Below are 21571 nucleotides of genomic sequence, written 5' to 3'. Positions count from 1 at the left end.
GTAGAAGATGGCCCAAGTCCTTGGGACCATGCACCCATGTGGGAGACCCAGAAGAAGCTCCTGGCTTTGGATTGCCGCAGCTCCAACTGTTGTGGCCCTTTGGGGAGTGAACCAGCAGATGGAAGACCTTTCTCTCTCTGCCTTTCAAATAAATAAATCTTTTAAAAATATATCAAAACCAGATTACTCCTTCAGATAAATAAGACTACGTGGGCTCAACTCCAGGCATTTACATTTGTGATGTAATAAGAAATATGGGACAGGAGTGTGGCATATGGCAGTTGTGACATATGTATCCTGTATTAGAATGCCTGAATATAATCAGGCTCTGATGCCTTATTCTAGCTTATTGCTAGTGCTCACTCTGTGAGGCAGTAAGTGATGGCTCAGTGTATGGTTCCACTTTCACCCATATGAAAAACCTTGTAGTATTGCTGGCTCCTAGATTCTGACTGCATTGTGAGCAAATGGGAGCTGTCCATCCACCTCTCTGCCTCTTGAATATTTTATTTTAAAGAAACATATATTTAGTTTCTGCTCCTGTTCCTGATACAGTTTCTAAAACCTTGTCTCAGTGAGGGGGTGAGAGGACCATCTTTTGTTAGGATATTCAATCCTGTTTCCTAGATGGGTGCATCATTTTTTATATGATTGGGTCTTCCCTAATTACTGATAGCAAGATTTTTTTTTTTTTTTTTTGGACAGGCAGAGTAGACAGTGTGAGAGAGAGACAGAGAGAAAGGTCTTCCTTTAGCCGTTGGTTCACCCTCCAATGGCCACCGTGGCCAGCGCGCTGTGGCCGGCGCACCACGCTGATCCGAAGGCAGGAGCCAGGTACTTATCCTGGTCTCCCATGGGGTGCAGGGCCCAAGTACTTGGGCCATCCTCCACTGCACTCCCTGGCCACAGCATAGAGCTGGCCTGGAAGAGGAGCAACCGGGACAGAATACGGTGCCCTGACTGGGACTAGAACCCGGTGTGGCAGCGCCGCAAGGCGTAGGATTAGCCTAGTGAGCCATGGCGCCGGCTGATAGATTTTTAAGATGCTTGGAATATCCAGACAAATGAGCATGTAGCTGCATACTAATGAGATGCCTTAGTGGCCCCATATAATTTTAGGATGAGAATGCTCACCAGAAAGACCAAGCCATGATTAGAAAGAAGCTTGGACTTTTCAATCTCACTCTCCCTATCATCTAAGGAGGAAAGAATTTGAGATACAGTTAATAATCAATCATGTCTATATGATGAAGCCCCATACAAATCCCTAAACAATGTAATGAACATGAGTCAGCCAAGAACATGGAAGTACTATGATGGCAGGGTACCTGGGCAGGGAGAGAAGGTCCATGAGTTTCCCTGAAAACCTCATCCTATATTCTTCACCTGGCTGTGATCTGTGTTCTTTGCAATAAGCTTTATAAACAAAGTTATAATAAATATATTTGAATTTTAAGTCATTATAGCAAATTATTGAACATGATACAGGGACTGCAGGAACCCCCGCTTTATAGCTAGTTGGTCTGGCTATAGAGTATAATCTGGACTGGGTCTGAAGTGATGGTGATCTTGTGAGTTGAGCAGTTATTCTAGGGGTTGTGTGCAAACTCTGAGAAGTTAGGATCAGAATTAAATCCTATAATCATCAACCTGATATTTGAAGAGAATTGGAAGCTTGCTTGGAGTGGAAAATCCACACATTTGATTTAGTAAAAGGTTGAGTAGAGAAATGGTTATCTTTTTAGCTTAAAAATCTGTTCCTTTGATGGTTTGTAATTTTCTATGGCTATAAATCACAGAAAGCTTAAAGTCCAAGAGTGTTGACATAGAAGGAATGAATTCCAGATAACTGATATTCCGTATATTTGCACTGACAAGTGCAATAGGAAAAAGGGAAGTCAAGAAGGATCTCCTGCTTGGAAAAGAGGCTCTTAGTCATTGTAACAGTGAAGAATCTGAACTGAGATTCCAAAGTTGCCGAGTATAGTTGGGGTTTTATCTTGGGACTCAGTGATTTCAGAATGATCTGATAAGGAAATCTGGAGTTTGATGTCTCTTGTGACACCTTTTTATGAAGTTGCACTTTGGTATAGAAGAGGTTCTGTAGAAATATTGTGTGAGGAACAGATGCTTAAAGTTACTTTTGTAAGTAATTGGATTTTCCTAATAAACTCTAAGTAATGGCATATAATCTCCCGGACTTACTGAAACTATCAATTTTGACAAATGTAAACCTGCCAAATGAATATCTCTGGGGGCAGTGTACTAGAGGGAACAGAATAGAAATTTCCCTTGACACATATCTTATTTCCTTTTCTTTTCATTAGCTTGAGTACCTGTAATATCAAACATGTGTTGCTTTCCAGAAGATCAGGCAATCTCACTTTCAGATCTGCTAGAAATTTTAAATAAAGCATATTAGGGTTCTGCAGAAAAACACAACCAATAAGATAGATGTAGATGCATAAAAAGATTTACTGGGGTATGAGTCATGTAATTGTGGGGATTGTAAAGTCATCATTTACAAAATCATCCTGGCCATTACTTCTTACAAGTATTAGATTAGGAATTTTTAGTGCAGATATTTTACATCTTTAGAAACAGTTTGTATGTACCATGCTGAAATAGTCATCAGTATTTTTAATCAAATTAGAGAACTAATTCCCCAAATCCCAGAACCCCTTTAGAAAACTCATCCTTACAAATTCTGTTCCTTTAGAACCAAAATCTTTATTAGGGTCTTCCAATTAATTTCATCAAATAAATTATGCAATTTATGAATTAATAGGGTAACTGGCTCTTTCACTGAATACTTTATTACATCATCATTGCATTGTATGGATATGTTATATTTCATCATTTATGAATACAGTGTTTCTCCAACTCGCATAATACAGAACTATAATGCCCAAATATGATATGTCAAAGGAAAAGTTAAAATGGCAATTATAGAAAGAAATATGAAAGCTGCAAAATAGGTAATATTTGGAAATGTCAGCTCAAAATTACCAGTTTTCAAATCATCAGTTGACTGGGAACATTTTTTTTGTGAAACAATTGGTCAATTCATTTTGCACAAATTTCATGCCTTAGGTATTAACAGGTGAGTACTCTAAAAGGTATATTTTTGATGTAAGGTAAAAATGACTAATTTTGGCTTCCAAATTTTACTTGAGAGAGCTGTTTCATTAAAAGAAAAGTCTTCCCTACATAAGGACTAAAAGAAAAATTCCTGGAGTTTGTAAATTTAAGACTCACTCTGAACTCTAAATAAAAACGTTACTTTGATCCAAAGCTTCCTGCTTCCCCCATGCCATTAGAAGTGCCTCATTGTTAGTACTTACCATTACATGCCATGATTCACAAATTGATTTTCTGACTTTATATCTACAAGAGACAGTGGGCCTTTTTAATACCATAATTTTTCATAAGCTGATGAGTAGTGGGATGATGAATGAGCCTTCATCCTACAGCCTCCTCCAAGCACGCTTTTTAAAAGAATGTTGTTGTTTTGAAGTTATCTTTATTTTAATGTTATTTTGCTCACCCTTGCCTTGCGGGGCTTTCTGGAAATTACATTCCTATCTTTATCAGTTATTAATCCCTACAGATTCCTTTTGCTTCGTTTACGTACAAAGGTTATTTCTGTACATGAAGCTGGAGAATGAGACAGATGAGCTCCTTGCATATGGCCATATCTGAAGATAAGCAGGTGATATTAATTCCAGGTTGTGGGCACAAATAACTGATTAGAAAGAAGGTTCTAGAAATGTTTATGAGAGAGGCAGAAATTACATCCTCAGAAGAAGGCCAGGGTAGAGGAGAAAAAAAGTAGTAATACCCCAGCTTCTGTTCTCCATGTTCAGGGTGCAGCCCCATGTAGGACTTTACATTAATTATAAAATACAAGTTTGCAGAGAGGGTCACAGTGCAACCGTTTGTGTCTGTAGTGGTCTCTCGGCAGCTTGCTCATTGGATGCCTTGAAATACCCAGTTCTTTCCGTTCTCCAAAATAGTGTCTACTCTTCATAAACATAGACCCATTTCTTTTCTTCTCAGAGATGTCTACCATTGACAAGATGAATTTAATTATGAAAATGAAGATAGCTTAATTGCATTTTTTAGAAATTTTTACACATATTAACAAATACAGGCTATGTGGGAAAAAACTGAACAAGCATAAAAAACCCTTATCTCTTTACCTATCTACCTGTTTCTATCATTTATTCGTTTTAGTCAGATTTATTAAGGTATAATTAACATACAAGACTATTCATCTTTTGAAAGGTAAGTTTTTTTTTTTACTTTAATCCCTTGTTAGGTGAGAATTTGCAAATATTTTTCCCATTCTGCTAGTTGTTTCATCACTCTATTTTTTTTTTTTTTTTGAAGTTTTTATTTATTTGAGAGAGTTAGGAGAGTGAGTGAGATCTTCCATCCTCTGGTTCATTCCCTAAATGACAGCAGTGGTGGGAGCTGGACTGATCCGAAGCTAGGTGCTAGGAGTTTCCTCTGGATCTCCCATGCAGGTGCAGTGGCCCAAGTACTCAGACCATCTTCCACTGCTTTCCCAGGCTGTAAGCAGAGAGCCGAATAGAATGAGGAGCAGCTGGGACTTGAACTGGCACTCATATCGGATTCCTGTGCCACAGGTGGAAGCTTAGGCCCCTTCATCACTCTGTTGAATGTTTTCTTTGTCATGAAGAAATTTCTTAGATTGATATAATTGAATTTGTATATTTTTTCTTTTGTTGCTTGATTAAGCTTTGACAAACCAATATAGTTTTGTAATTGCCATTACAATCAAGATCATGCCAGTTCTGTCCCTGTGCTGTTTTACTCAACCATAGCCTGCATCTCTGGCCCTTGGTAACCACTGACATGTCTTCTCTCCTTAATTTTTCCTTTTCCAAAGTACCACATAAATGAAACTCTATCGACTTTTATTACTGTAGTATGTTTCAGATTAATCCATTTCTGAAGTATGTGTTAGTGGTTTATTTGTGTTTAACATCTCATATGTGAATATACTACTGTTTGAATATGCATTCATTTAGATATTTTGGTTGTTTGCAAGTTTGGGCAAAGTTGCTACATTTTCATTAGCAATTTTTGGTGTTAATGTAAGTGTTTTTATATCTAAATTGTTAGGAAAGAGATTATTTTAAGTATAAATTAACTGCAGTTTTATATATTCTCTTCTGTAAATATAATTTAAGTTTGATAATATTCTTGTCTTATTAGAGTACTGATAAAAATAAGATACTGATTTGCCAAAATAAAGACCCTAGGATAAAACTTATTTATATATACATTTCCTTATTCTTACTCAATTTATAAATAACAGCTTTATTGAGACATCATTCATATACCATAAAATTGACCTTTTAAAAGATACATCCAGAAGTGGGATAGCTAGGTCATATGGCAGATATGGTAGATGTAGTTCTAGACTTTTGAGGAAATTCCGTAGAGTTCTTCATCACAAATGTGTGAATTTGCATTTTCCTCAACATTTCCCTTTTTCCCCATTCTTGGAAGCCTTTGTTGATTGATACAGTTTTGATAATAGCCATTCTAACTGAAGTAAGATGATGCCTTATTGTGGTTTTGATTTGCATTTCCCTGATTGCTGGTGATACTGAACATTTTTTTCCCCCATGTATTTGTTGACAATTGTGTTTCTCTCTTTGGAGAAATGTGTTTTCACATGCTTTGTCAGTTTCTTCACTGAATTTGTTTTTGTTGAGCTTTTTGAGTTCCTTTTGTAGTCTGGATATTAATCTCTTGTCAGATGAGAATTTACAAATATTTTTTCCCATTCAGTCTATTGTCTCATCACTCTATTGGTTGTTTCTTTTCTTAGTTTGATATAATTGTATTTGTCTATTTTTCTTTTTGTTGCCTGTGCTTATGGGATCTTATCTAAACTCTAAACTCTCATTGACTGTGCCAATGTTTTGAAGAGGTTCCCTATGTTTTCTTCTAATATTTTCAGGTATTTAGATCTTTGATTCACTTTACGTTGATTATTGTACAACGTGAAAGGTAGGGTAGAGGTTTCAATTGCCTACATATACATATCCAATCTTCTCAGCACAATTTATTGAAGATACTATCCATTCTGAAATATGTTTTGGCATCTTTGTTAAAGACCAGTTGGCTGTAGTTTTCTATGTTCATTTCTGGGATCTCTGTTCAATTGGCTGACATCTGTTCCTTTGCTAGTATCACACTGTTTTGGTTATAATTGCTCTGTTATTTCTAAGATCTGGTATTGTGATGCCTCCAGCTTTTTACTTTTTTCCTGAAATTGCTTTGGCAAAGTAGGGCTATTTCTGTTTCCTTATGAATTTGACTTATTTTTTTCTAGTTCTGTGAAGAATACCATTGCTATTTTGAGGACTGCATTGAATCTGTAAATAACTTTGAGGAGTATGGACATTTTAATAGTATTAGTTCTTCTAATACATGAACATGTAGGTCTTTCTTGTGTGTCTTATTAATTTTTTTATTTCATTGTTTTGTCATTTTCCTTGTAGAGATCCTTCTTTCCTTTGGCTACAGTTATTCCAAGTTTTTTTTGTAGCTATTAATACTAATATAGTTTTTATAATTTCTTTTCTGTTGTTGGTGTTTAAAAATGCTACTGCACTTTCTGTGTTGCAACTTTTCTGAATTTGTTTTTTAGTTATATTAGTCTTTGGTGGAGCCTTCAAGTTTCTCTATAAAAAATCATTTCATCTGCAAACAGGAATAATTTAATTTCCTCATTTCTTATTTGCATACCTTTTATTTCTTTCTCTTCTCCCCATTCAATATGCTGTTGGTTGTGGATTTGTCATATAACCCTAACCTTTATTATGTTGAGACATGTTCATTCTATCTTATCCAAAATTTTTATTATGAACAAATGTTTAATTTCATCATTTTTATCATCTATTGAGGTGATTATATGAACTTTATCTTTAATTCTGTTATATGTATATAAAACATTTATTGATTTGCATATATATAACTCTCTCTGTATCTCTTGGATAAATCTCATTAGATCATGATGAATGATCTTTTGCTAAGTTGTTGACTATGATTTTTCTAGTATTTTGCTGAGAATATTTACATTTATTTTCACCAGGGATGCTGGAATAGTTTTATTTTGTTATTGTTTGTGGTTGTCGTTCATGTTGCTGTGGTTGGTGTACCTCGTCTCACAATCCAGGCAAGGTTAGTCCTGAAGAATGAAGTTTAAAGGTTCCCTCCCTTTCATTTTTCAGAAATAGTTTAAGAATAATGTAGTAAGTCTTTCTTATATGTTTAGTCGAATATAATACCAAAGCTTTTGGTCCTGAGATCTTTGTTGGCTGACTGTGATTAAATTATTGATATGATCTTTAGCATTTTTAAGCCTTCATTGGTTCAATTTTAGTGATATGTGTTTAGAAATTTATTCATTCTTTTGAATTTTCAAGTTTCTTGGTGTCTACATTTACAATCATTATAACATCTTTTCTATTTTAATTTTTTCTTTATTTTTTTAACTTTTATTTAATAAATATAAATTTCCAAAGTACAACTTTCAGATTATAGTGGCTTTTCCCCCCATAACCTCCATCCTACCTGCAACCATCCCATCTCCCACTTTCCTAGACTTTGGAGGAACTTCCATAGTGTTCTTCATAATGGATCACATAAACAAGACTAGTGTCTGCTAATACTAACTGATAGAATAAAAAAGGGAGAGAACAAACCAACATGGGAAGTGGGATGCACAGCAGACTTATAGAATGGCAGATGTCCTAAACAGCACTCTGGCCTCAGAATCAGCCCTTAAGGCACACAGATCCAGCTGAAAAGCCCATGAGAGTTTCTCAGGCATGGAAAACCAAGACACTGTGGCAAAAAAAAAAAAAATGACCTAAATGAAAGATCTCTGTGAGTGAGATCTCAGCAGAAAGAATGGGCCATCAAAGAAGGTACCTTTCTCTGAAGGGAGGAGAGAACTTCCACTTTGACCATGGCCTTGTCTAAATATGATCAGAGTCAGTGAACTCAGGGGGCTTCCATAGCCTTGGCAGCTCATGACAAGAGCCTAGTGTGATTACTGGCATCATAAATAAGAGTGTCTATTGTTAAATCAACAATGGGAGTCACTGTGCACCTGCTCCCCATGTAGGACCTCTGTCCTTAATATGTTGTACTATGCGAATTTACGGTAAAACTACTATTCAAACAGTACTCTATACTTTGTGTATCTGTGTGGGTGCAAACTGTTGAAATCTTTACTTAGTATATACTAAGTTGATTCTGTATATAAAGATAATTGAAAATGAATCTTGATATAACATTTTTTTGAATTGATCCTTTGGTTATTCTGTAGTGACCTTCTCTTTTTACAGTTTCTTCTTTTGTCTAAGTATAGCTACTCCTGATTATATTTTGGTTTCCATTTTCATGGAATATCTTTTTTCCATCCTTTTACTTTGTCTTTACTGGTGAAGTTTCTTGTAGGTAGCATATTATTGGGTCTTATTTTTTCAATCCACTCAACCAATTTATATGTTCTAATTGAGGGTTTTTTGTCTATTTACATACAAGGTTATTGATAAGCAATCACTTAGTGTGATCATTAAAATAAATCCTGAAGTTTTATTGATTGAATTGAGAGGCTGAGAAACAGGGAACTCTCCCATCTACTAGCTCGTCCAAAAATGTCTGCAATGTCCCCTGGTAACAGTGAAATCTGGAAGCTGGGTACTTAATACCACATGGGTAACAGGAACTCAGTTACTTGAACCATAACCACTGCCTCAAAGGTTCTGCACTAGCATCAAGTCATAGTCAAGATCCAGAGCTGGTTATGAAATCCAGGTAATCTGATATGAGATGCTAGAATATAAACTGAAGCCTTAATCCCTAGGCTAAATTCCTTCTCCTAGTCACTTTTCTTTTAAGTTTATTTGAAAGGGAGAAATGAAGAGAGAGAATGCTTTCATTGCTGGTTCACTCTCCAAATGCTGGCAACAGAGAGGAATGATCCAGGTCAAAGCCAGGACCTGGCCACTCAATCTGGGTCTCTTGTATATGTGTGTCAGGGAGACAAGTACTTGTGCTTTCATTGCCAGGGAACACGTTATCAGGAAACTGGATCAGAAATGAAAGCAAGACTCAATCCTAGGCACACTGATAGAGGATGTAGGCATCCCAAGTGGTGGCTTAATCCACTGTACAGTGGCACCCTCACTACTTAAATTTTTTTTTTCATTTTAAATATACTTTGTTCTTTTCCTAGTGGGTTTTGTATTTTTACATGTTTTCATAATGGCAGTTTTCTTTGCTTCTGTATGCAGGATTCCCTTTAAGCATCTTTTGAAAGGCTGTTTTTGTAGTAATGAATTCCTTCACTTTTACTGCCTTAGAAAGTATTTATTTTACCATCAGTCATGAATGATATTTTTATTGGATAAATAATTCTTGGATGGGAGGTTTTTTTTTCTTAAATTTAGAATAATATATCATTCCATTCCTTCCTGGGTTTTCTGTTGAACTATGCTGTTAATCTAATGATCGACCCTTTAAATGTACCTACAACTTTTGCCTTGCAGATTTCAGAATTCTTTCCTTGTACTAAGCTTATGAGAATTTGACTATACAGTGTTGGCTCTATTCTGATTATGTCTGTCTGAAGTGCTATGAGACATCTTTGCCTTACTCTCTAGATTGGGGAGATTTATTCAGCTACTGTTTTGTTGAATAGATTTTCTATGATTCTTCTCTCTTCTCCCTCAGAAGATACTGTAATATAAACATAAATTTGTTTAATGGCATCAAAGTTTTGGTGACTGTGTGCATTAACACCCCCCCCCGCCATATTTTTTGGTCTTACTGGGATATTTCAAAAGATCTGTGTCTAGTTCAGATATTCTTCTCTTTTGCTAGATGCAATCTGTTTTAAAATGATATAATCTTCATGGAAAATGTTTATTTACTTGAAAGCAAGCACAAACAAATGCACCAGCACACATTGCTGGTTCACATCCACCCAAATGCCCATGACTTTAGGTGGTCCAAGCTGAAGCCAAGAGCTATGAACTCAATCAAAATCTCCTACATGAGCAGCAGGGACCCAATCCCTTATGCTGTCACTACTTCCCCCTAGAGCTTGCATTAGCAGGAAGCTAGAGCCAGGAGCTGGAGCCACTCATTGGATTCAACTCCTTCCATGTGGAATGTGGGTGTCTAAACCACTATGTTAACTGCTAGAATAAAAGCTAATCCCTCAGTTGTGTTTTAAAATTTGACTTACTAACTTATTTTAAGATTTCTTGAGCCGGCGCTGCGGCTCACTAGGCTAATCCAACCGGGTTCTAGTCCCGGTTGGGGCGCCGGATTCTGTCCCGGTTGCAGGGAGTGCAGTGGAGGATGACCCAAGTACTTGGGCCCTGCACCCCATGGGAGACCAGGAGAAGCACCTGGCTCCTGCCATCGGATCAGTGTGGTGCACCGGCCGCAGCACGCCGGCCGCAGTGGCCATTGGAGGGTGAACCAACGGCAAAGGAAGACCTCTCTTTCTGTCTGTCTGTCTGTCTCTCTCTCTCTCTCACTGTCCACTCTGCCTGTCAAAAAATAAGATTTCTTTTTGGTTCTTTTAAAAAACCTCTATCTTTGTTGAAGTTTGCATTCTTGTTATGCATTGACTTCTTAACTTCACTTAACTGTATTTTCTTCTGTCTTTGAATTTCCTTAAAGTCATTTTTTACTTTATCAGGCATTTAATCCCTCTTTGGAGTCTGATTCTAAAGCATTGTGTTCTTTTGGCAATACCATGCTTCCTTGTTTTGTTATACTTCCATCTTTATGATATTTGTGCATCTGAAAGATGTTTCTATTTCTTTTACAGGGTGGCCTCAGTGAACTGAAGGCTGTTTCCTGAAAAAGTATCTTTGAGTATCAGTTTGGTAGACTACCTTGGCATTTGTTCCAGTTGAATGGCATACTGTAGTCTCCATTTACCTTATGTTAGTGATGATAATATCATTAGTAGAGGTCCAGGCCATTCCTAGGACCTGGTAGGGTTGCTTGGATCCATGGATCTCAGTATTCCAACCATCAGTATGTGAATGGCTTGAGATACAGGAATAACACTTGTTTTGAGAGGTCAGGTGCATAAATTGCCCTGAATATTTGAACAATTCTGAGCATGTGCACAGTTCTAAGTAGCAGTGGGCAAACTGGGTTGGTGTCAGTGGAATGCAGGCCATGATACCTGGTATTTATGGGTCCTAGCAGTGAGCGATGATCAGGGTTTCAAGAGGTGAGCAAGGAGTGTGATGATGTACTCCCATCCCTGAGGGTTTATGTCCCCTACCTTTAAGATCCCTTGATCACTGCATGGGCTGGGGTTTTAGGACCATCATTTCTCTGTTGAGTCTAATCAGATTTGTAAAACTTCAGTTTTACTCTTCTTTTTTGCTTGTTTTCTTTGTTTTTGCTGATGTTGTTGAATGTGGGGCCCAAGAGACGGGTAAATGTAGGAATTATTTCCCCCAGGATGGTATGGATTCAAGCATTAACATCATTCTCATGATGGTGCCACCCTACTGCCACCTGTACTCTATGGGTTATTGAAGATATAATTTGAGTTTCTTTATGTCAAAATGACCATGAGTTCTGAGGGCAATTCTCCTTATTGGACTTCTATTTTGTGATTACTGTGGGCCTTCATACAGATGGGCTCTGCTGTTTAACCTTTCCCGTGCAATAGGAATTCCTCCAGCATGGTGCTGGAATCTCAGTTGCCAGTGGGATTACTCTCTAGGCTGTACCCAGGTCTCTGTGTCCTACCACATTCTCATTATTTCCTCACTGACTGCTGGTGTTCTCCCTCAGATGCTCACCTAAAAATTCAGCTATTAATGTTGTGTTGTTTCTCCTCTGTAAAGGGAGAAGTGAACACTCAGAGGTTTTCCATCTTGAAAAACCTTTCTCTTAGGTTTTTAAAGTAAAAGTCACTATATAATCCATATGTGGCTTTCATCATCATTTGACTCAAGCATAAACGTGATTTTAAATGAAAATTATACTGTAGTTTAATTCCTAATCTGAAAGTCCAAAATCTGAAATTATTCAAAATATGAAAAATTTTGGATGACAGTGTTCAAAAAGTTTGGAGTACTTGGTTTGCAAAATCTCCATTGGTAAAGCCCATGTAAATATTCTAAAAACCTGAAACTCTTAATTCTGAAACACTGTGATCCTAAGTAGTTCAGATAAAGGCTGCATAAATTATGATAAAACACTTGCATTTCTACTTATATATTTTGTTATTCCCTTCATCTCTTTCAATAAAAAATCAACATGGATGGCAAAATCTTCATTGTCTTTGCCTCAAAGCTATCGTTATTTGGAAATCAAAGGCAAATCTGAGGATTCGAAGTATAAAAATGCATGTGCTATTGACTTTTACAAGGTAGAGTCAAGCTGGAATCAATGACAAGTGAATAAGCTGGAAACGTAGGGAAGAAAAATATCAATTATAAGGATTATTGTTCTATTAAATCACTTATAAAATTGAAGAATGGATATAAGAATAAAAGTTAAGCAGGGGCAAGACTTAGTGATAAGAGTAAAGCTGGAAGCTGTGTGTGGGTTGGGGTCCAATAGAAAACTCTTCATTTTTTAAGAGGTGTTTCCTGACTCCAAGAAAGGAGTCACTGGTGTTGAGACCTTACTGGTTTACATGGTACCATAATCCTCAAGCACTAACCCTCCCTGGCTCATCTTCAAAGAAATTGCTAGGCTCAAGTATTCCTATTTCTTTCAGATTTTTCTGCATTCCATGTTACCTACAGCCTTTCAATAATTGATCTTGTCTATGTCTTTATGTTTTGGTCTAAACTTGCAAGGAACATTCGTGAAGGAGTAAGAAGAACTACTGGGAGAACAAGGTCGCCCACCGCGCGCGAAAGCCTAGCCGCAGGACCGAGCCGCGGGACTGAGTCGCGGAAGCCCAGCCGCGGGACTGAGCTGCTCAAGCTGCAGGGTCTGCGCGCAAGTGCTCGAAGGGGAGTGCAACAGCGGGGAGACTTGGGACGTCCAGGGCTCCGAGTCCACACATCGGCGCTGGAAGGGGAGCAGACCTGCGTGGAGAGTGTGGGAGCCCACAGTTCGGGACATCAGCGGCAGACTCAACACACCAGCGCTGGAACGCGAGGTGAGCCGAACCTCAATAACCCGAGACACCGGCAGGCAAGCGGAGAGAGGAGACTAGAGGGAACGACCCCCGGGGCGGGGGGGACTTCACCAAGCTAACTGGAAGAGAGAGAGAGGGAAAAAAAAAAAAAAAGGTGACTGGTATGGACACGGGTTTCTCTCTCTCCGCTCACCTCTCAAGGGCGAGCAAGACAAAGAGCAGGCGCCATCTTGGACATACGTCATAAGCAGAGCGACCTCAGGTCTGCACCGGCCCTGAGCCTAGCAGTAAAACCTGACTCTGGGTGGGGCGAATTAACAGGAGATTAGGACTTAGTAAATTTATGGTGCTACTGAACTGAGACTGTGAAAAAAAGACGGTGGGGGAGAGAACTCACGGAATTCATGTGAGCACTCTCCAGAGACGCTACAATTCCGTAACTTTGGCAACCCAGTGGGAGACTGAAGGAGAATTTGAGCCCACTCTAAGGGCCGAACAGATTCCCTGTGTGGTCCTTGGGAAAGAGCTTCTGATCTCTGGCTCCTGTGGGTATATCATTTGCCTGCTAACTACCTCCAACTTTGTTCAGCTGTGCAGAATAACTTCCCTTTTGAATCAAAAAGAGAGAGAGAGAGAGAGAGAGAGAGAGAGAGGTTTACCACGCCTAACCTGGGAGTGTCACCTTTGGCACACCAAACAGAGCTCTCAGGCCACACCCATCTCAAGCCCTAAGGCTCCATCAAAAACAGATAGTCCACTTAATCTAGAGTCATAGTATAACAAGAAAAAGCACCACAGTGAAGAAACCAAATATCTCCAATATGACAAATAACGAACGCAAAAACCAAGGTAATAAAAACAAGGAAGTCACCATGAAGCCCTCAAATGAAAAAGACACCCCAATTCAAGATTATGAGGATGATGACATAGAAGAAATGCAAGAAGCAGATCTCAAAAAATTGATAAGAACATCAAGAAGTTCTCAAAAACAAATTCTTGAACTACAGAAATCCTTAATGGACAAGATAGAAAATCTCTCTCGTGAAAATGAAATATTAAGGAGGAATCAAAATGAAACGAAACAACTAGTACAACAGGAAACTGGGATAGTGACTGAAGTGAAGAATTCAATAGATCAAATGAAAAACACAATAGAGAGCCTTACAAACAGAATGGGAGAAGCAGAAGAGAGAATATCGGACTTAGAAGACAGAGAACAGGAAAGGATACAGTCAGACCAAAGAAAAGACGAGGAAATTAGAAATCTAAAACATATTGTCAGGAATCTTCAGGATACTATTAAAAAACCCAACATTCGGGTTCTAGGAGTTCCTGAAGGCATGGAGAGGGAGAAAGGATTAGAAGGCCTTTTTAGTGAGATATTAGCAGAAAATTTCCCAGCTTTGGAGAAGGACAGAGAAATCCTAGTACAGGAAGCTCACAGAACCCCTAATAAACACGACCAAAAGAGACCCTCACCACGACACGTTGTAATTAAACTCTCCACAGTGAAACATAAAGAAAAGATCCTAAAATGTGCAAGAGAGAAACGTCAGATTACTCTCAGAGGATCTCCAATCAGACTCACAGCTGACTTCTCATCAGAAACTCTACAAGCTAGGAGGGAATGGCGAGATATAGCACAGGTACTAAGAGAGAACAACTGCCAGCCCAGAATATTATATCCTGCAAAGCTATCATTTGTGAATGAAGGTGAAATAAAGACTTTTCATAACAAACAGAAATTGAAAGAATTTGTTGCCACTCGTCCAGCCCTGCAAAAGATGCTTAAAGATGTGTTACACACAGAAACAAAGAAACACGGTCATCAATATGAAAGAAGGTAAAGGAAGGAAACCAAGGAAGGAAAGCTCACAGCAAAAGATCACAGGGAATTCAAAGCATATATTAGAACTTATCTTTGGCAAATGGCAGGGCAAAGTTACCACTTATCATTAGTCACATTGAACGTGAATGGCCTGAACTGTCCAGTTAAAAGACACCGAATGGCTGATTGGGTTAAGGAACAAAACCCATCTATTTGCTGCTTACAAGAAACACATCTTTCCAACAAAGATCCATACAGACTGAAAGTGAAAGGCTGGAAAAAGATATACCATGCCAACAGAAATGAAAAAAGAGCAGGCGTAGCCATCTTAATATCAGACACCATAAACTTTACCACAAAAACCGTTAAGAGAGACAAAGAGGGACACTACATAATGATTAAGGGATCAATTCAACAGGAAGATATAACAATTATCAATGTATATGCACCTAACTACAGGGCACCAGTTTATCTAAAAGATTTGTTAAGGGACTTAAAGGGAGACTTAGACCCCAATACAATAGTACTGGGGGACTTCAATACTCCACTCTCAGAAATAGACAGATCAATAGGACAGAAGATCAACAAGGATACAGTAGATTTAAACGACACTATAGCCCAAATGGATCTAACAGATATATACAGAACTTTCAATCCTACAGCTAAAGATTATACATTCTTCTCAGCAGTACATGGAACCTTCTCTACATACCACATACTAGGCCATAAAGCAAGTCTCAGCAAATTCAAAAGAATTAGAATCATACCATGCAGCTTCTCAGACCATAAAGGAATGAAGTTGGAAATTAGCAACTCAGGAATCCCTAGAGCATACGCAAACACATGGAGATTGAACAACATGCTCCTGAATGAACAATGGGTCATAGAAGAAATCAAAAGAGAAATCAAAAACTTTCTTGAAGTAAATGAGGATAACAGCACAACATACCAAAACTTATGGGATGCAGCAAAAGCAGTGTTAAGAGGGAAGTTTATATCAATAGGTGCCTACATCAAGAAATTGGAAAGGCACCAAATAGATGAGCTTTCAAATCACCTCAAGGATCTAGAAAACCTACAGCAAACCAGACCCAAATCTAGTAGGAGAAGAGAAATAATTAAAATCAGAGAAGAAATCAACAGGATTGAATCAAGAAAAACATTACAAAAAATCAGCCAAACGAGGAGCTGGTTTTTTGAAAAAATAAACAAAATTGACACCCCATTGGCCCAACTAACTAAAAAAAGAAGAGAAAAGACCCAAATCAATAAAATCAGAGATGAAAAAGGAAACATAACAACAGACACCACAGAAATAAAAAGAATCATCAGAAATTACTACAAGGACTTGTATGCCAGCAAACAGGGAAACCTATCAGAAATGGATAGATTCCTGGACACATGCAACCTACCTAAATTGAACCAGGAAGACATCGAAAACCTAAACAGACCCATAACTGAGACAGAAATTGAAACAGTAATAAAAGCCCTCCCAACAAAGAAAAGCCCAGGACCAGATGGATTCACTGCTGAATTCTATCAGACATTTAAAGAAGAACTAACTCCAATTCTTCTCAAACTATTCAGAACAATCGAAGAAGAGGGAATCTTCCCAATTTATTTCTATGAAGCCAGCATCACCTTAATTCCTAAGCCGGGAAAAGATGCAGCAGTGAAAGAGAATTACAGACCAATATCCCTGATGAACATAGATGCAAAAATCCTCAATAAAATTCTCGCCAATAGAATGCAACAACACATCAGAAAGATCATCCACCCAAACCAAGTGGGATTTATCCCTGGTATGCAGGGATGGTTTAATGTGCGCAAGACAATCAATGTGATACACCACATTAACAGACTGCAGAAGAAAAACCATATGATTATCTCAATAGATGCCGAGAAAGCATTTGATAAAATACAACACCCGTTCATGATGAAAACTCTAAGCAAATTGGGTTTGGAAGGAACATTCCTCAATACAATCAAAGCAATCTATGAAAAACCCACAGCCAACATCCTATTGAATGGGGAAAAGTTGGAAGCATTTCCACTGAGATCTGGGACCAGACAGGGATGCCCACTCTCACCACTGCTATTCAATATAGTTCTGGAGGTTCTAGCCAGAGCTATTAGGCAAGAAAAAGAAATTAAAGGGATACAAATTGGGAAGGAAGAACTCAAACTATCCCTCTTTGCAGATGACATGATTCTTTATTTAGGGGACCCAAAGAACTCTACCAAGAGACTATTGGAACTCATAGAAGAGTTTGGCAAAGTAGCAGGGTATAAAATCAATGCACAAAAATCAACAGCCTTTGTATACACAGACAATGCCATGGCTGAAGAAGAACTTCTAAGATCAATCCCATTCACAATAGCTACAAAAACAATCAAATACCTTGGAATAAACTTAACCAAGGACGTTAAAGATCTCTACGATGAAAATTACAAAACCTTAAAGAAAGAAATAGAAGAGGATACCAAGAAATGGAAAAATCTTCCATGCTCATGGATTGGAAGAATCAATATCATCAAAATGTCCATTCTCCCAAAAGCAATTTATAGATTCAATGCAATACCAATCAAGATACCGAAGACCTTCTTCTCAGATCTGGAAAAATTGGTGCTGAAATTTATATGGAGGCACAAGAGACCTCGAATAGCTAAAGCAATCTTGTACAACAAAAACAAAGCCGGAGGCATCACAATACCAGATTTCAGGACATACTACAGGGCAGTTGTAATCAAAACAGCATGGTACTGGTACAGAAACAGAAGGATAGACCAATGGAACAGAATTGAAATACCAGAAATCAACCCAAACATCTATGGCCAACTTATATTTGATCAAGGATCTAAAACTAATTCCTGGAGCAAGGACAGTCTATTCAATAAATGGTGCTGGGAAAATTGGATTTCCACGTGCAGAATCATGAAGCAAGACCCCTACCTTACACCTTACACAAAAATCCACTCAACATGGATTAAAGACCTAAATCTACGACCTGACACCATCAAGTTACTAGAGAACATTGGAGAAACCCTTCAAGATATTGGCACAGGCAAAGAGTTTCTGGAAAAGACCCGGGAGGCACAGGCAGTCAAAGCCAAAATTAACTATTGGGATTGCTTCAAATTGAGAAGTTTCTGTACTGCAAAAGAAACAGTCAGGAGAGTGAAGAGACAACCGTCAGAATGGGAAAAAATATTTGCAAACTATGCAACAGATAAAGGGTTAATAACCAGAATCTACAAAGAGATCAAGAAACTCCACAAAAACAAAACCAACAACCCACTTAAGAGATGGGCCAAGGACCTCAATAGACATTTTTCAAAAGAGGAAATCCAAATGGCCAACAGGCACATGAAAAAATGTTCAAGGTCATTAGCAATCAGAGAAATGCAAATCAAAACCACAATGAGGTTCCACCTCACCCCGGTTAGAATGGCTCACATTCAGAAATCTACCAACAACAGATGCTGGCGAGGATGTGGGGAAAAAGGGACACTAACCCACTGTTGGTGGGAATGCAAACTGGTCAAGCCACTATGGAAGTCAGTCTGGAGATTCCTCAGAAACCTGAAGATAACCCTACCGTTCGACCCAGCCATCCCATTCCTTGGAATTTACCCAAAGGAATTTAAATTGGCAAACAAAAAAGCGGTCTGCAGCCTAATGTTTATTGCAGCACAATTCACAATAGCTAAGACCTGGAACCAACCTAAATGCCCATCAACGGTAGACTGGATAAAGAAATTATGGGATATGTACTCTTTAGAATACTATACCGCAGTAAGAAACAACGAAATCCAGTCATTTGCAACAAAATGGAGGAATCTGGAACACATCATGCTGAGTGAAATAAGCCAGTCCCAAAGGGACAAATACCATATATTCTCCCTGATCGGTGACAACTGACTGAACACCAAAAAGGAAATCTGTTGAAGTGAAAGGGACACTATGGGAAACGGTGACTTGATCAGCATAGCCCTGACTGTTAATGAACAACTTAATACATTATCCCTCTTAGTAGTTTTTTTGTCTGTTCTACTTAATATGACTGGTTTAATTCTGTAATTAATACACAGTTATTCTTAAGTGTTGAAATTTAACTGAAATGTGATCCCTGTTAAACATAAGAGTAGGAATAAGAGAGGGAAGAGATATATAATTTGGGACATGCTCAAGCTGACTTGCCCCAAATGGTAGAGTTAGAAACATACCAGGGGACTCCAATTTAATCCCATCAAGGTGGCATGTACCAATGCCATCTCACTAGTCCAAGTGATCAATTTCAGTTCGCAATTGATCATAATGAAAGGACTAAGAGTCAAAGGGAGCACATAAGCAAGTCTAGTACCTGCTAACACTAACCAATAGAATAAATAAAGGGGAGAGTGATCCAACATGGGAAGTGAGATACTCAGCAGACTCATAGAATGGTGGATGTCCTAAATAGCACTCTGGCCTCAGAATCAGCCCTAAAGGCATTCAGATCTGGCTGAAAAGCCCATGAGAGTATTTCAGGCATGGAAAGCCAAGACACTCTGGCAAAAGATCTCTGTGAGTGAGATCTCAGTGGAAAGAACAGGTCTTCAAAGAAGGAGGTACCTTTCTCTGAAGGGAGGAGAGAACCTCCACTTTGACTATGACCTTGTCTAAACAAGATAAGAGTCGGAGAACTCAAGGGGCTTCCATAGCCTTGGAAACTCATGACTGGAGCATAGGGAGATTACTGATGCCATAGACAGGAGTGTCAATTGGTAAAGTCAACAACAGGAGTCACTGTGCACTTACTCCTCATGTAGGATCTCTGTCCTTAATGTGCTGTGCATTGAGATTTAATGCTATAATGAGTACTCAAATAATATATTTCACTTTGTGTTTCTATGGGGGTGCAAACTGCTGAAATCTTTACTTAATGCATACTAAACTGATCCTCTGTAAAAAAAAAAAAAAAAAAAAAGAAAAGAAAAGAAAAGAAAAGAAAAGAAACTATCAACTCCCAACTTGACTCTCACTGGGATTAAACATGACAATAGGTCTGATCTGATTTCATCATCATTAAAAAAAATCATCTATTATTTTTCACTTTATGTTTCTGTGTGGGAGCAAACTGTTGAAATCCTTACTTAATGTATACTAAGCTGATCTTCTGTATATTAAGATAATCGAAAATGAATCTTGATGTGAATGGAAGGGGAGAGGGAGTGGGAAAGGGGAGGGTTGTGGGTGGGAGGGACGGTATGGGGGGGAAGCCATAGTAATCCACTATTCGTACTTTGGAAACGTATATTCATTAAATAAAAGTTAAAAAAAAAAAAAAGAAGAACTAAGGGGACCCCAGTGAAATACAAAAATCAGATGGGAGCCACAGGGCCAAAGACATATGACAGAAAAGGGTCCGGGGTATGTTAACTTAGACCAAATTAAGGGAGTTGTTAAGTGATGGAGATGGATTCCCAATTTCCTTTTGTCTTTTCAAAAGTTTAGAATCTTCATCAAGCAAAGCAGAAAAATACACTGATGACATTTCTTTCCAATTCAGAAATGTTACTTATGACAACTAACAGTTGTGTAAAACCTGACGTGTGGGATATGCCTAGCAAATTGATGAACCAAAAAAACCTGTTTGCAAGCGTTAAATGAGCTTCCAAAGGGAAGAAAAATTTCCACTACTAGAATTCATACACACAAGAACACAGTCAAAGTGAAGTAGCTTGAAGGTTTTCTCTGTATAGCTCTGAGGACAGAATTAAGAAAGCAACATATGGAAATAAGCAACAATGGATAATGGCTTTTAGATTTGTATCAAAGGCTTAGGAGACAGAGGGAAGGGGCAGTTCTGAGCTCACTTACCAACCGTTCATCTCTGTCTCGTGGCCCAGCATCCACAGGAATTAGGTCAGAATCTGGGAAGGATCTTAAGACACAAAGCAGATTTTCCTACAGGTTTCTTTTCTTTAAGATATTTATGATTATAGATTATACTCAATATATATGAAATTTGTTCCCTTTATATGAGTAAAAATAAGGCTTTCATTCTGGTATGACACTATAACAAACCAGGCATACACAATTTCATTGTAAATGTGAAAGGTAATTCATATTCTTATTAGTGAGAGGGAAAAATGGAGACTCTGGGAATTTACAATACTTGTCAATATTAAAGAGTAAATTCTGAGCCTGGCTTAAAACTGAATCCCATACTCTCTCATATTTCCTGGCTTCAAGAACTGGGTTAGAGTATGAACAGAAATGGTTCTTTCTGTAGATAACACATCTTTGCTATCTATCTTGTGTTGGGCTGATCAAGAGAGTTGGGTGTTTCAGAGCAAAATAGCAGTTAGGCCCAGGCTAAGAAATAATAACAAGCCTGGGGACATAAGAGAAGTAATGACAATCTATTCTGAGAATCTAGCATATCCCAGAAAATGAGTTCTGACCTGTTATCCCTACTCTTGATTGGTAAAGGATTTGTCCATTTCTTTTTTTCTATTCCTTTTAGTAAATCTTGTGAGAAAAATCATATAAAACTAGATATTAGACT

The 21571-nt window shown here is 38.1% G+C and overlaps 1 long non-coding RNA gene across 1 annotated transcript in view; it reads left to right on the top strand.

Annotated features, from left to right (window-relative positions):
• The window catches only part of LOC138848989 (uncharacterized), an 82811-nt gene extending 69256 nt beyond the window's left edge, over positions 1–13555 (top strand). The window contains exon 3 of the long non-coding RNA XR_011387275.1: positions 12903–13555. This is a non-coding gene — a long non-coding RNA (uncharacterized lncRNA). The remainder of the gene's footprint in view (positions 1–12902) is intronic.
• Positions 13556–21571: the final 8016 nt, after the last annotated feature.

The sequence above is a fragment of the Oryctolagus cuniculus genome, chromosome 3, assembly GCF_964237555.1.
Source record: "Oryctolagus cuniculus chromosome 3, mOryCun1.1, whole genome shotgun sequence".
NCBI classification, from domain to species: domain Eukaryota; kingdom Metazoa; phylum Chordata; class Mammalia; order Lagomorpha; family Leporidae; genus Oryctolagus; species Oryctolagus cuniculus.
The sequence above is the reverse complement of the archived record's forward strand: the minus strand, read 5'-3'. Positions and strand labels throughout refer to the sequence as shown.